Consider the following 15,883-nt stretch of genomic DNA (forward strand, 5'->3'; position numbering starts at 1 on the left):
TTGGACTCGTTGCGCGCCTGGACTCACAGCTCACGTACCTCAGCCCACCAGAGCTCGATTCGTCGCACCCGTAGCTCCTTCATAAAGTGGCTTAGCTATGCCACCCACCCCGAGCCTTGGCGGGGCACTGTCGACCGCCAATTTGGCGATTTCCTCACCGCCGGTCGCTGTCGCCGCCACGGCCATAGCAGTAGGGGTGGGGTTGAGTTTTCACGTGGTAGAGTCTAATTCAATACCCCTACTAGACTCCCCAATCCAGGCTATAGTTTGTGCTCACCTAGCTTGAACCTCTACCGTGGCCGTTCGGCCGGTGGCGCGGTCCGTCTCCTCCACGGAGCTTGGCTAGCCCTCCTGCACCTCCCTCTACCTCAACCATCGACACGGCTAGCACCAGGATAAGCCAGTGGATGCTCTCACGCCATCTCGACCACTCTATCATCGCCTAGGCGTGCCGGAACAATCGCGTCACCACATATTTCGGCCCAATGTCGAGGATAGGATACGACAGTGCATCGTTGAGTTCCTTCTTGCTTTGTACCATCGCCCATTGGTTCGTAGATACCCGTCGGCCCGCTTAGCACATCGAGTAAGCCCTTGGGTGGCCGGTGTGGCCGCGCGGTGCCAGCCTGTGCCGCTCCGGCGAGCACGGTGGCATCAGGGATCGCCCTGTTGTAAAGAGGGGTTAGTTGAGGGGCTGAAGTGTAAAGTTGTGATAGTGGAAATAGTGTGCGTAGGGGTCGCATTTTTATTCAAGAGTTTGGGGATCTTTCGGCAAGATTGCATCGTGCGCGGGCCTCTCGGCGTTGGGCCATCGTTGGGCCATCACGCCGCGCACACAGTCGCCCCGCGCGGGCCGTAGTGGGGCTGCTGGGCCGAATCAATCACCACCGGCCCTTCGTCTTTTTCTAATTTAGTTTCTAAGACAAACTTGTAAATTCAATATAAAATTATGCAGGAGTCCAAAAATTGTGAAATTAATTTTGTTAGGCTCCTAAAATCATGATCTATCTGTTAACGTAATTGGTTCATCTAGTTTTAAAATATTACAGGGTTGCTCTAATTATTTTAAAATGTTTAATATTATTAAAATGTGAACTTGTGGGAATTTTTATGAGAAAATAGTGATAGTGTTGACTCTGAAAATTTTATAGTAAATTCATAGTATTATTAACTGTTCACTGTAATTTTTGTAGCACCAAAATAATTATTTTGCTAGATAAATAATGATGCCTATTTCGAATAAATATTAAATTGATAGAATGGAATAAAGAAACAACTTGGGTTTGTATAACTAAAACACTTATTGGGAAATAACATCTTGTTCGACAATATGGATACGTGGCCTAGTACGTTAGTCACCAGAGCTAGTTCGTTAGCGTGAGAGGCGTAAACGTATTTTAACAGTTGCGGTTGCCATTGATTAATTATGTTTTCCTGCGTGTACCCACGAATGTCCTAATAGGAACAACGATGGATCTCGAGTCGACCAGAGTAGCAGAAAATATGGTGCCTGATTGATCGTGTCTCCATGATGGAATGCTAATATTTTGTTATATCTTACCCAGGCAAGCCTCGGTGCATAACCCCTACTTTCTGCTCTTTATATTATGTTTGTGCATTAAGTTTTAAGGAGTTGAATAAAACCCACTTGCATATATATATCTTTATCCTATGAGTCTTACTAGTATGATAGGATCATGTAGATTGCTATGCTACAGGACTCCGGTAGAAGTCGAGTGATTGCTTGTCACTCGCAAGAGATAGAAAAGATATTATTATTGCTATTATATTATTATCACCTGGAAAATATGTATGAATGATAATTGGAGACCAGGCGGAATGGTACTTTGGATCTGGACTTAGTTTGGCATTCGACGAGGCTTGGATTGCATTTGTTCTGCCTGTGTCGGTTAAGGAACCGACCGTTGCATTGGGTTCTACGCAGGTCACATACTTATTATCCTGAGCACATACTTGTTTATAGGAGTAGGGAAGGCTCGTTACTCTCTTGTCGTGGGTTCTGGCTCTTTCTAGACCGACTGATTGGAGGACGGGGATGGTAGAGGTCTAAGCACCACACTAAGTCCGGGACTCAGGTGTGGGGGCTTGGAGTCCAAGTTTGGACAGGGACCTGAACCCTATGATAGGAGAGTGGTGGGTTGGTCCTGCTTGTGCCTGGGGTACAAGCGGGATGTGTGTTTCGGGGTACCCAGCTGGGCACATTGATTCAGTGAATCGCCTGGTAATCCGATACGACTTGTCTACAGTCTAGCGCCGTAGTAAGAACTGAAATATGAAAGATAGAAAACTTGTTTCTTATTGCTTACCACCTACTTGAAAGTAGCACATGTGCTTACATAGAATGGTTAGTTAATGAACTAATGGTGACTACTAATGAAATTGAATATAAGGACGCATGATTAGTAATGCTTCCGCGGATGCATTAACCCCAAACCAGATAGCCTTCCATATCCTTGGAGTCTTTTCTTTCCTTCTGACGGGTAAGTCTTATGGAGTACAATTGAGTACTCAGGGTTTGTTCTACCCTGTTGCAGGTGACAGGAACATGAGGAGCTAATACTTGTGTGTGGAAACCTCCTGGTGGGCTCAGCAAAGATTTCCTTAACGTTGCGGACATAGAGTTCATTTGAAACTTTCACCCATAATGTTTTACAAAGGAAAAACTTATAACCTGCTATGATGTATATAACGGATCATCATGTTAATGTTTAACTTGTCATTAAATGATTTTATTTCCGCTGAAACTCTGATAATATGATCATATTTCGTTATTATAAACAATAAGATTATACTCTGATGTTGCATGGAAAGTGATGTAAGAAATGGCTAAAATAGTTGTAAGTTTTATTCTCTCATTTGTGATCCTGATGAAAAAATGTGTATTTTCGGGTTCTCCCTTGGGGTGTGCTCGACGGAACTTGCGTAATGTCCTCCCTTGAGTACTTAATGTCTAATGGAAAACAAGTACTCCTTAGAGGCATTAGATTAGGCGGTTATGCCACATGTGGTATTAGAGCGTAAATGAGGAAACAAAGCTTCGAAACCTATTTTTAAATTAAAACTTGACAACAAATTCTTTTTAGAAAGTTAGGACATTGCATGCAAAGTTATGCAAGTAGCTCTATTACTATGGTTGTGTATCCTAGGATAGATGTCACTCTGTTGACTTAGGTAGGCGTAATCAAGTTTTCTGCATGTACACTGACCCCGAGCATAGTCCGATAGTGTCGACTAGCTACAGGAAGAGAACGATGTGCCAAAAATCTAAGAACGGTTGCCTTATATGTTGGCAACAGTAGAGGGACGTATACCATCAACGGTTGAGGGACGTATACCATCAACAAAACTTGCAAATTGCAATAACACAGTTGTATACCATCAACAGTCTCATTGATCTCATCGAAGTCTACCCAGACAGGGGATCGACGCTTACCAGTGGTGGACGATGCCAGAGATGTTGCGTCGCTAGGGCTAGGGGCCGCAGCATCAGCGCTTGCCGCTGCCCCATCCAGGTCGATCGGAGCAGCATCACTGCTACCGAACAAGGTAGCAGCAACATCTCCCATGTCGTCGATGTCGTTGGGGAGCTACCCTAACTCGATGAGCTCTTCGTTGATGGTACGAGGGTAGTGGATCCCATGGTCACTATCATCGCTGGTCATGGCCACCCCACCTCTTCTTCACCTCTCGACACCGTACCTCAACGGCTCGTGCGGCACCAGCTCGATGCACCAGGCATCGACCGACGACCTACGAACAGAGAAAGAATAGGGTTAGGGTTAGGGTTCATGTGGAAGTGAGGTAGATCTAGGGTTAGGGTTAGGGTTATGAACCTGCACAAGCCGAAGCCCAGCGCCGGAGAGACGGAGATGAAGACGTGCGGCGGCAAGAGCATCTCCCCAACAGACGGTGACAAACGAGATCCACCGGTGGAGGATAGCGAACGGTTAGAGAGAGGGCGGGAGGAAGAAGAGAGTACGAGAGGAGGAAGACGAGAGGAGATCTATAAGATCCAGCGGTGGAGGGGTTGCCGGAGAAGGGGAAGACGACGAGAAAGGCGACGACAATGGCAGGCTAGGCAAGAGAGGCCAGGAGAAAGAACCTTGTCGACAACAGGGGGACGGCAAGACGAGATCTCCAGGATCCGGCGGTGGAAACGTCGCCGGAGACGAGCAGGACGCACGGTAGTGGCAGGTGGTCGGTGGCGGTGAGACGCGACTACGCTAGGCGAGAGCACCGCAGCAGGGAGCCTAGGAGGCGGGGGAGTGGGGAATAAGATTAGGGTTCGGTGGGGGTGGGGGGCACCACGACAGGGGCTTATATAGCCCCCCTGGTACTGGGCCATGGCTGTGCCTGCCGTTTTGGACCGGGCCGTGCCATGCCGCCCAACGCGCTGAGGTGGCGGCCCAAGCATGGCCTATGGACCGGGCCGTGCCTGGCACGGGCTGGTGGAGGCCGGTCCAGGCTGGACTTGGGCCAGGCCAAAATATCGGGCTCCGTGCCGTGCCTTTGGGCCTCCGGCTGCATGCTCAACTTTAAACCTGCAGAGTACCTGAACCGTTCCACTTCCACCAAGATGTGACGGTTCCAGTTCACGGGCCCCTCCGTTGCCGCCGCCGTCCGCCGGAGCACTGCCACATTCCGTTCTGGACGCCAGAGTGTCGTCACCTTCGCCCTTACCTTCTCCCTTTCTTCCATTGGACCCTAGAGAATCCAGGACGCACACCGACACTCGGGCCCAACTGTTAGTGGCTCTCACCTGGAGCTTCTCGATAGAAATAGCAGCATGTAAATTCAGATTCGCCGAATATATTGATAGTAACTACATCGATTCAGGATCAGGAATACAGTCAATTAACAAAGCGCAATGAGGAATCCATTGGAACCGTGAACCTAAAGATTGAATTCAGCACGGTAGCCACTAGCCAGTTCACCCAGACGCACAAAGTTCGCCAAAGAAATTCTGGCTCCAATATTGTTCGACTCCCAAAAGGAACGCAATCGTTCCGGCCGCCGATCTGCTCATCAATTCCTCCTGATCACAGCCCCGTACCTCCCGGCGGCAACCTGCACGGCAAGTCAAAAGCTCAAACCTTGGGATATCATTCAGAGCTGAATAGCTGATAACTGAGAGATTGCTGGACGAGACAGCTTACGGGAGCCCGGCGTTTCTTGGCCGTGTCGGCGTCGTCTTCCTTCGCCGGAACCCTCTGGAAGGAAGCCAGGTCCGTCTTCCTCCTCCCACCGGCAGCCGCAGATCCACCGCCGCCGCCTGGAGCCGCTCGCCTCTTCTTTCCTGCCTGCTGGCTACCACTCTCCTCCGGGTCCTTGAGCATGGAGCAGTACATCAACGTGTCATTAGGCAAGAAGCCTACTGCCACCGCTACTTAGAGTTGAATTTGTGATGGCTGAAGAAGAGATCACTTACTGAAGATTCGATGGGTTCATCATCATCCGAGTCAATGGTCTGCTGCTCCTCCTCTGTTGTCGTCGAGCACTTCTGCTTCTCAAACACGATGACTGTATCAGTCTGCAGATTCTGGGAGCTTGTTCTTTCCTTGGACTTGGATTGGCTTTCCTTTTCCTGGAGCTGCACAACAACAAGATTACTCAGCTTGTCAGCTTGAAGAAATTAACGACATATATATATATATATCAGTTGATGCCCTACTTTTTCTTGGTCAACGGAGTCATCTTTGGTGGTAGTCAGTTTGTTCTGCAAATTATCCAACCAGAGGTTCTTCAGAATTCAAATTGGATAGAAATTGAAGTTAGAAATGTTAGACAGTTTGGAGTTTGGACATTCAGCCATTCCGGTTGCAGACTAGTTTTTCGTTCATGTAATGTAAACTGGTAGCATATCTTACTATCGCTTCCTCAATGTTTTGCTGCACGCAAACGTGAAATGCCGTCTTGTCCTCCTCCTTGACAAAATTATTGAGTGCACTGTTCAACTCATCTATAGAAAGGATCTCCAGTTTCTGTAAAAGCAAGGATGGGATGCAAAACGTACAGATTTTTGTTAGCACGCATCAACCTTCATCGTGCAATTATATGTCTAGAAATGGAATGGTGGAAGACATCTTGACTAGTATTAGAAAGGATCAGGAGGAACTTCAGTACCAAGTTACTGTCTGCAATCAGTGCTTCAACCGTCTCCTGGTTGAGGTCATTTGGACAAAGCTCTTCAGAAATGTTGCAGCTTTCTACAGTATATAGATTATAGAAAGAAAGAAGTTCAATAGACCACATTACTCAACCAGAGTAACAAGATTGATTTGCTAATTAAGTAATACATAGAAAAAGATGAAATGCAAAATCTTGTGTCTCATTGCACTAAACAGAAGTGCCAACCATACAAGGCAATAAAAGAGACAGCCTGAAATTACACTCATCTATTTGTTAATATATTTAAACTGGGACACATACTTTCTTGTAACCTTTTTCTCTACTTGTTAATATGTTCCCAATAGGGGCTCTGTTTTGTAAAAAAAAAAAATACACTCATCTGTTTGTTTTTCTTATTTGACGTTTTTTCAAATTTTATATAGGCTCTCGGATGTAAATTTATCCACTGCATCCTATTAATATATAGCGGTAAAGGTATGATACTATGAATGTACTTTAGCAAGAAAAATAGTAGTATACTTTTCATCAACCAATCTACAATGTTGACTGTCAATATGCTCACAGTAAGATAGTAATATAGCCTTGTTAACAATAAATTGATTGGAGAACTAAAAAAGTATTCTAGAACAGAAACTCAACACAAGTACCACTCTTGTCCCATATGAGTGTACCCTAGCATTCCTCTCTCATGTATTGTTTTTATAGAAAACGATAATAGGCATACCTTGCATAGTTTGATGCCTTTGCCTTGATCTTGTAAGAAGAAGGATTTCTTGTGGGTTTGCAACCTACAAGAGCAATGGTAGTAACCAGAAACACTATGTAATAGTAGTATTAAAAAGGATTACATCACATTGCTAAATTATTCCATTATAATTATTTTATGAGATACCTTGCCCACATAGTGTTGACCAAATTGCTTTGAATTTATCATTGAATACCCAGTGTAATCGACCTGAAGAACAATTCAATCTCTTTTATGTTTACAACCTTGGGGGACAAAATTGCCATCAAGAGCTCCTGATTTACCTTTATTCTAACTAATGGAAGCATAGGCTTTGATCCAGTGGGTGCTCCTTCCCTACTCTTCTCAATAAGGTTGTTCACCTGAAGCCACTCTGCTGTCAGTATTTAGTACTATAGATATCCAACAACTGAAGCTTCATTATTGAGGGATCTGATTATTCTGTTCTCGAAGTAATTTAACCAGTGTCACTGCAACATATTCTTGAAAATGGACAGTTTTTTTTTTTTTTTTTTTTTTTTTTTTTTTTTTTTTTTTTTTTTTTACAAAAATACAAGCTATTAGTTGGGGACTTACAACTTTGTGCAAATGCTCACGAATAGTTGCTTCATCACGAGGATCAACATCAATCTGGTCCTCCAGTACAACCTGCATGACATTCTCTTGATGTACTTGACTGAGGTGGACATGAAGTAACTCTAAGAACTAGATTACCTCTGCATACTCAAAAGGTCTAACAGACTGCAGAGGTATTTTGGTTGACCTGTACTCTCTCCCCTATTCAAGGGCAACATGAGAAATAAGGAAATGAAAAAAAAAAGATATTTGAATGTTCGTGCAGCATGTTGCATTAGTACTGACCTTGATTTCCAACAAGAGCACATGCTTTGGCTTTGATTCAGCATTGATCAGTGAGGTAGCAATTGAGGAGCCTGGTTGGGTGATATGGAAACCCATTCCAGGAACCTTCTGTTAGTAGTTGATAGAATAAAAACAAAGTTAAATTTAAATACAAAATGCATAAAGAAGAAATACTTGACTAAATAAGCATATGTTGCATTTTACCCCCCCCCCCCCCCCCCCCCCCCCCCCCCCCCCCTCCCTTCCCCCTCTAAATATGTAATATGTCTTGTTACCTGAGGATCAATCAGACATTCATGCTCATGGCCCCAAATTACCAAGTCCACAAAACGTGGCAAGAGGAACTCACTTATGGCATCTCTAGGACTTCCGCGTGTCCTACAGAATTACAGAGAATAACTTCTGATCAGGAAGCATAACCGCAAAAATAAAATCCACAAAATGGTTATAATATCTTCATATAGATGATTTCTCAGTCAGAGATTGTGCACCGCTTTTGGTGAAGGACCAAGATGTTGAACCAGTCAGGGGCCAGTGTCTCATCTTGGATTTCAGGTTGCATCCAGTTAACCGCATCAGGTTCCTGATGACGAATAATACATTATCCATGTAAACAAATGTATGAAAATTGTACAGATCTTAGGGAAGCTATTTGGTGAAGTACATGTAACATTCTCTTGAGTCTCCCATCCTTAATGTTGCCAAGTCCATATAGGGCAATATAAGTTTCACCCTGAAATAAAACAAACTATTCATCAGGCTCTTATAAGTAATAACTGAGTTTCGTTGACATTTCATAGAATACAAAACTCCAAGTGGATATACCTTTCTGATAAATACTGGATAAATTGTTACTTTGCCAACGCCGGTGCATCCAAGATCTGTCTTGCCAAAATAGTTCAAAAGATTTCCTGCTGTCAATATATCGTTTACTGACAGGTTATCCTACAAGAATAGAAATAAGTGTATTATAATTTATAAGTGAACAAAAAATGCTACCACCGTTTCTTTTTAGAAGGCACACAATAATTTCACAATTCAAATTTGATAATCTTTGATTAACAATCAGCTTAGCATATTTGTAGAGTTTTGCATTGAGGTAATAAGACTGATATCATTGGATCCGTACTTTAAAGTGCTTCCGTATAATTATTATAATTTGCTATGACTATAAACAACGTGATCCAGCATAAACTAATGGTTAACATCTTATATCTGGAGAAGAGAGTATTTATCCTTTTTTAGGCAGAGAAACACAGAGGAAACAAAATCATAATTCATAATGTCCATACAACTCCAGTAGGATCATCTTGGTTTCCAGTGTATGGTGAACACGAGCAAGCCAATGTTGTAGTTTGGGTCTTCATAATTCACTTGACCAAACCTGAAAAATCACTACTTGACAATTAGACTGGAACACAACCTGTCACCGTATCCGAAAGAATCATGTTCAAGAGTTGAGAGAGAGAATGATGAATCACTGCACCTGTTCTGGAGGCTGGCTGCTTGATCACTAATCACCTGAAACTGAACTGGGCAGTCGTTCATGCAATAGCGCCGCAGGATCTCAATGGCCTTCACCAATGTCGAATTGGAAGGCTTGTTCTCATGAAACAAATTGCCACAAAGGAGTAGGAAATCCACCTGTGTAATTCGTCATATATACCTCAAACTGTTCAGGATTTGTCTAAAAAAATGGTTCATATATATACTCGAATACTGTGTGTAATACAATTGGTAAAAAAAGAAAAAGCATGACATATATGAAGCGAATGACGTATTGTGATAGGACTTGTTGTAATCATCTAAAGATACCAACACCTGTTGCAAGGCTTTGAGTTTAGTCTATGAAAAACATTGTAATCTTTCATAAAGTACAACATGTATGTGCATTGGAAAAGAGAGGGTGCACACACAAAAATAGAATCTTTTGACAATATCCTTATTATGTACCTTGTTTTTTACAGCCAATGAACAGATCTCTTCAAATGTGTCGAAGGAGTCAAATCTGCGCACCTCGTCCTTCTCAAGGTAGCCAAGGTGACAATCCGTCGCCACAAGTATGCGCAGAGTGTTGCCCCCCTTTTCTTCCCTGGAAAACACGATTCAAAAGTTAACTATGATATTGTCATTTTTATGTATGACATTCTTCTCAATCTCAATGAAATGATGCATAAAAATTCTTCTTAATAAAATGATGCATAACTCTCTCTTGTGCTTTTGAGAAAAAAAGTTTGTAGGTACGATTTTAGCAGCCATGTTCCAAAAAGGGAACGAAAATGTGGAACGTGGAGCGGGAATGGAAATAGGAACATGGAGCGGTACTTTATAATGTTTTTATACTATGAGAACGTAAATGTTCTTGGAATGGGAATGGGAATGGGAATGTTCCTGGAATGAGGAACTCGGCCATGATGTGTCCATGTTGCGTGTGGTAATGACAAGCATATATAAGTAATGCTGTGGTTGAGTGAGAACTGGCGCTCCAGAGCTCTCATGTGCCAAATAAAAAAAGTTGCCTTTCACTCGGGAATTTGATGCAACAAATTGATAGTGGCTCTGAACTTTGGCATTTCCTAGACCACTTTATACATGTAATCCAAAGTGATGGGAATTCCATGTGAGGAAAACGTCCACCTAAACATTAATTGACTAGACCATGCACAAAACCAAACACCAAAATTTGTCAAGGCAAATTTTTTCATAGCATAAAATTTGGTTGGGCCATAAGGGGCAAGATCGGAGATGATACCAAATCATCAACCCAGATAATAAGAAATATATATGATATCAAATTTGGTTGAATGCTCACTTCCATGCTGGTTTATCTTGCCATGGTTGTTGATATATATCTCCTTAGGCTATTAAAGCAATTGGCAAAATCAAAAGGGGTTTCTTGTGGAGAGGTAGAAAGGATGTAAAAGGTGGCCATTGCTTAGTGGCTTGGCCAAAAGTTTGTCTCCCTAAAGAGCTTCGAGGACTTGGCATTTCCAATATCCAAAATCTCTGTTGGGCACAATGAGATGGTTTTGTGTGCAAAAGAGTGATCCTGGTTGACCATGGGGAGTATTTCAGCTTCAGATTAATAAAAATGTCCAGGCTTGATTCTCAATGGAAGTGGTATCTGAGGTTGGAAATGGTGCTCGATCGGACCCTCTTCTAGTCTGATAAGTGGATCCATGGTTAGAGGTTGGCTGATATTGTACCTCAAGTGTTTGCTATGGTATCCAAAAGACGTGTCAACAGAAGGACGGTTCTAGAAGTCCTCACGAATCATACTTGGGTATCAGACTTGTAGAGCGCTCTAACTGCTAGAGGCCTGGAGTCATTTATGAATTTCTTGGATTATTGGATGTCATTTCAACAATAGTCTTGCAGCAGGATGTGGAAGATTCTTTTCATCTGGCGACTCTTTAGTGACGGCATCTATTAGGCAAAATCGGCTTATGCAACATTTTTTAGGGGACAATTGCCTTCCATCCTTGGAGAGGATTTGGAAATCTTGGGCACCTAGAAAGTGCCATTTTTCATGTGGTTGGTTGCTAGAAACATATGCTAGCTGGACAACTGATCGACTTGCAAGATGTGGTCTTCAACCTCCTCCTAGTTGCCCTCATTGTGATCAGGATGAGGAAAACATCAACCACCTATTGTTGTCATGTGTTTTTGCATTTTTCTCAAGAAATCTGGTTCTCCCTCCTGCAAAGGGTTGGTGTGCATCACCTCTGTCCTCAAATGGAAGACGTTTGCTCTGAGGAATGATTTGTCTTATTCAAAAGGGCCTTAATTTCCTTGTGATTCTAGTAGGTGCTTGGACTCTCTAGAAGCATTAGGTGTGCTTTTTATGGTGCTTCCCCTAGTGTGGTTCGAGCTTTGCTGCTCGCTATGGAGGATATACATCCTTTGGGTTTTGGCCAGAGGACGAGGTGTTAAATTTCTCCTTGCCCTTATGCCGGAGGAAGGTCAAGTGGCTTGTATTTAATATATGTGGTCATGGTTGATCTATTGTTGTAAAAGGCACATTTCTTGGTTCTACTATCTAGGTTTGGTGTCGGTTTGTGTGGTTCTTTAGTAAGGGGTCTTACCCCGTGTTTTGTTCTCTTCTTAATATAATGGCATATGTAGCTCCGCTGCGTGTTTTAGAATTTTTTTTTGGTTGAATGCTAGATGTGAGCATGAGTGCACCAGATGAGGTAATTAAAATTGGCAAATATGGTCATGATTAAATGGACATTTGGGTGTTTTACACAATAAGAAAGGGAGTTACTTGTGCAACACAGATAAAAAATCTACTAGTACCAGATTCTAAGTGGCCTTTTATGTCTGCAAACTAATTATATAATCGAATGACAGTTGATGTCTCTGTGCTAGCTTATCTATTACATCATCTATTTTTGTACTACTATCTGAAGTGAGTTGTTTTTTTATTTGCCATTACCAGGTGATACAACAGGATTATGTGTTATTGTCAATTGTGTGCACACAAGTTCATATTCTACTTTACAGTTTCAAAATTTGTTAAACAAAACTAACTAAAGATTTTCCCCAATTACTTAATTGTGGTATATGGACATAAGCTCCGGTGTATGAGAGAATTATTATATGATGTCAACAAGAAAGGTAGAATAAACTTGGTTTTATTATATATTTTAACTGTATACCCCCTCTGTTCTTTTTTACATGTCACATTAGCTTTGTTCTAAGTCAAATATTACTATCTTTGACTTCAATTTCAAAAAAAATCCTTATAGTTTCACAACATATGAATTATAATTATGAAAGTATTTTTCATAGTGAATCTAAACATAAATCTTATGTCATGAACCTATATAATGTTTTTGAAATCAATGGTCAAATATATAAATGTTTGACTTAGGACAGAGCTAATAATATGACATCTAAATAAAAATGGAGTATATATCATTATGTGAATTAAAGTTAATTCATAAATGGGACGTTCATAATGAACTGGAGAGATCATTAAGCTAGTTGTCGATAAATAAATGATGTACCACGCGCATGTCCATGAAATGATAAGGACATGCAACCAAGGCACCAATATCCCCATTATTCTCGATGGAAAATAAAATTCTCTCATAAGTTTACAAATAAACTACAATGAACTAGCATAAAACTAGAGAAAAAATTGCTTTAACCAACAAGCATGAATTACAACGCAAAGAAACAACAAATACCTGACAACAACATTTTATGACTAGAAATGCTGAAATGCACTTACACTAGAATGTGGTGATTAGACATCAGTAGTGACTTTTGTAAAGTTCCGTAGTCATTAAGCCAACCCCTATTTTGGTTATGGCATCCATCACATTTATCACTTTAAATTATGACCGTTACCATACGTCCGTGTCTACTTTGATTACATTTAGATAACCATGTGTTTGCTCAAAGGAAAACATGCCAAATAATATTGATTATTAATTAATACCAAGAAATTCTCAGAAGATGACAAAAAAGACCACCATAAGGGTGAGTTTGGCATGGCTCTTCCGATGCCTTCTAGTACCAAACGGCGCCAAAGAAAACAACTCCAGACATGGAGCACCATGGGAGCCCGAGCCGTTTTCAACTAGATAGTAATAAGTATATCCCACTGTCACTAGACTAGTTCATTGTGAATGATTTGTATGATGGCAATGACACTAAGCTAGCAGACTAGTGGCAAACGTGGATATATAAAACAAAAAACAAAGAAAAACAGAGAGAGAGAGAGAGAGAGAGAGAGAGAGAGAGAGAGAGAGAGAGAGAGAGAGAGAGAGAGAGAGAGAGAGAGAGAGAGAGAAGGATGGCAGCATATTGTATAAAACCAAACTGGAAAATCAAAATGATGTCAGCCTTATTAATGGCAAAATCAATATCAAGTTATCAATCGATCCATTATTTACTTTAGGGAAAAACAATGTGTGTATACATTTAAACTTGCTAATATATGCGCAACACACAATATACATTGCGAGATTGATGTATTTGAGGATAGGAGAGACTTGAGGCAGCAGAGAAGCCAACATTCTTAGTTACAAGCAATCACGTGTAAGGTTGTTGCACTGACAAAATAGGATTGATCAATGAGCGTTGGCGTTGTGATAGATATATATCATGTCCTAATCCAACTGCAATAAGCCCGCTAGCAGCATAGTGTGGTCTTCGATAGTCCGGACAAAAGTCAGTCACATCCCAACTCCTTGTATAAGAGAACTATATGATGGTAAGAAGAAAAGAAAATTTAAATATGATTTTGGTATTGATTTATCTAGTGAGTTTAGCTTTAATTTATACATGTCATTATGGAAGTTCCACAAAAATAACTATATACTCCTAATGCGGAAGCTAATCATGAGTACAAACAATAAATGCCAAATTCAAGATATATTCTTAGGGAAAGGAAAAGAAATAAGGGTAGATGCGTCTTTTGTCAACGTCCTTAATCTATCCAAAAATTTTCAGAAACTTATTTATTATGGGGGTGGGGGAGTATTTTTTTTTTCAAATAACCTTAAATCATGTACGATGTCAATTAACTATGGAGATCAGTAATAAGAATTTTGCATTTAGTTGTGTATATGAAGACAACCTGAATTATTTACCATGTTTAATTGGAGATGAGCACATGCATAGCATATACTACCATGTGCATGAAATGATAAGAAATTACAATATCGGTAGTCACCTTTTGATGGTAAATATGACCCCTCATAAAGTTATAAACTATAACAGATCGATTAACATTGCAGTGTAGCAACTTGCTTTATTTAACATGCATTAGAGACAACAAATAAAACACCCAACAACATTTTTGATGAAAAATCACGTACTAATTAATGTGGCAAAAGTTTGTGGGGGAAATTTGGCCTTTAATTTGCCATCAAATCAACACCTAACTTTGGTTATGCTATAACCGATTAGGATCCTGTTTCAGTTTCACTATATATAATCAATCAGCAGACCATGCTTAGCAGAACAAAAACATCGTACAACCAAGAAATCCTCCACACAGGTGAAGAAAAATGAATTGAGAAGGAGCACCGTGAGTCTCTATATAGATCACTGCTTTATTGCTAGCACTTACGGCCTCTGGCCTCGTATATTCCGAAAGATTCTGGCATGCACATTTGATCAGGGCGAATCCAGGGGGGGGGGGGGGGGGGGGGGGGGTCTTGTGGCCGGCCCCCTTGGGCTGAATTTTCATGGAGTACGTCTTCAATTTTTAGTATTTAGTGATTCACAAATTAAGTTATATTGTAGAATATTATAATGAAAAATATTTTGGTAAGAAAGATAATCGATATCGTAAGCCTTGTATTATTTAGCCCCCCTCTTACTCAGTTTCTAGATCCGCCGCTGCATTTGATAAAAAAAGTGGCGAAATGGATAAAAAATTGCATAGTGGCAACTGACAAAATGGATAAAATAAAACCGAAAAAAATGAAACGACGCGAGGAAAATTAAAAGAGAGGTTAAACCAGAAGATGTCAAGGTGCGCGGTACGTAAAAAGAAAAAGCAAAATCATATATACGTCTAAATCTGATGATGTAGGCCGCCGAGATATATATACATCAATATGCTGGAGGAGCCAGGATTCCAAAGTCCAAACTAGAAGAAGCAACAGCGCACCAGATCGATAGTATAGTAGTGGTAGCTGCGACTCTACAATCGTAGAGCTGAAGCCTGAAGGAAATCCAAATCAAATCAAATCAAATCACAAACCATGGACTCGGAACAGCGGCTGCGCAGAGGAAGGGCGCTGCACTGCATGCCTGCCCTAATCGAACTCTTAACACAGCAACGCGCCGCGGCGGCCGTCTAGCTGGCAGATCAGCAGCTGCAGAGGGCACTCACATCCTGGCGCTGGCGTCCGTCGTCGCCGGCCGGGGAGATCTGGCAGCAAACCGAGCGAGAGTGCCTCAGTGGTCAGCGCGAAGGCTTCTATTGCAAGCTGCTTCTGTTGCAGTTGCAGGAGGCACGGGTAGTAGGCTTGCGATTGCGAGGCAGTGTGAGTGAGATCGAGTGCGGGAGCGGGTAACCTTGCAATAGAAGCCTAGCCATTTCGTGATCTGAACTTTGGGCCTGGGCTCAGAGCGGATTTAGGCCCTGTTTGGTTGGGCTTT

The 15,883-nt window shown here is 41.8% G+C and overlaps 1 pseudogene; it reads right to left on the reverse strand.

Annotated features, from left to right (window-relative positions):
* Positions 1 to 4,855: 4,855 nt before the first annotated feature.
* LOC136501144 (double-strand break repair protein MRE11-like) lies at positions 4,856 to 15,755 on the reverse strand (annotated as a pseudogene).
* Between the last annotated feature and the right edge of the window lie 128 nt (positions 15,756 to 15,883).

Source organism: Miscanthus floridulus, chromosome 13 (genome assembly GCF_019320115.1).
Source record: "Miscanthus floridulus cultivar M001 chromosome 13, ASM1932011v1, whole genome shotgun sequence".
In the NCBI taxonomy this organism is placed as follows: Eukaryota; Viridiplantae; Streptophyta; class Magnoliopsida; order Poales; family Poaceae; genus Miscanthus; species Miscanthus floridulus.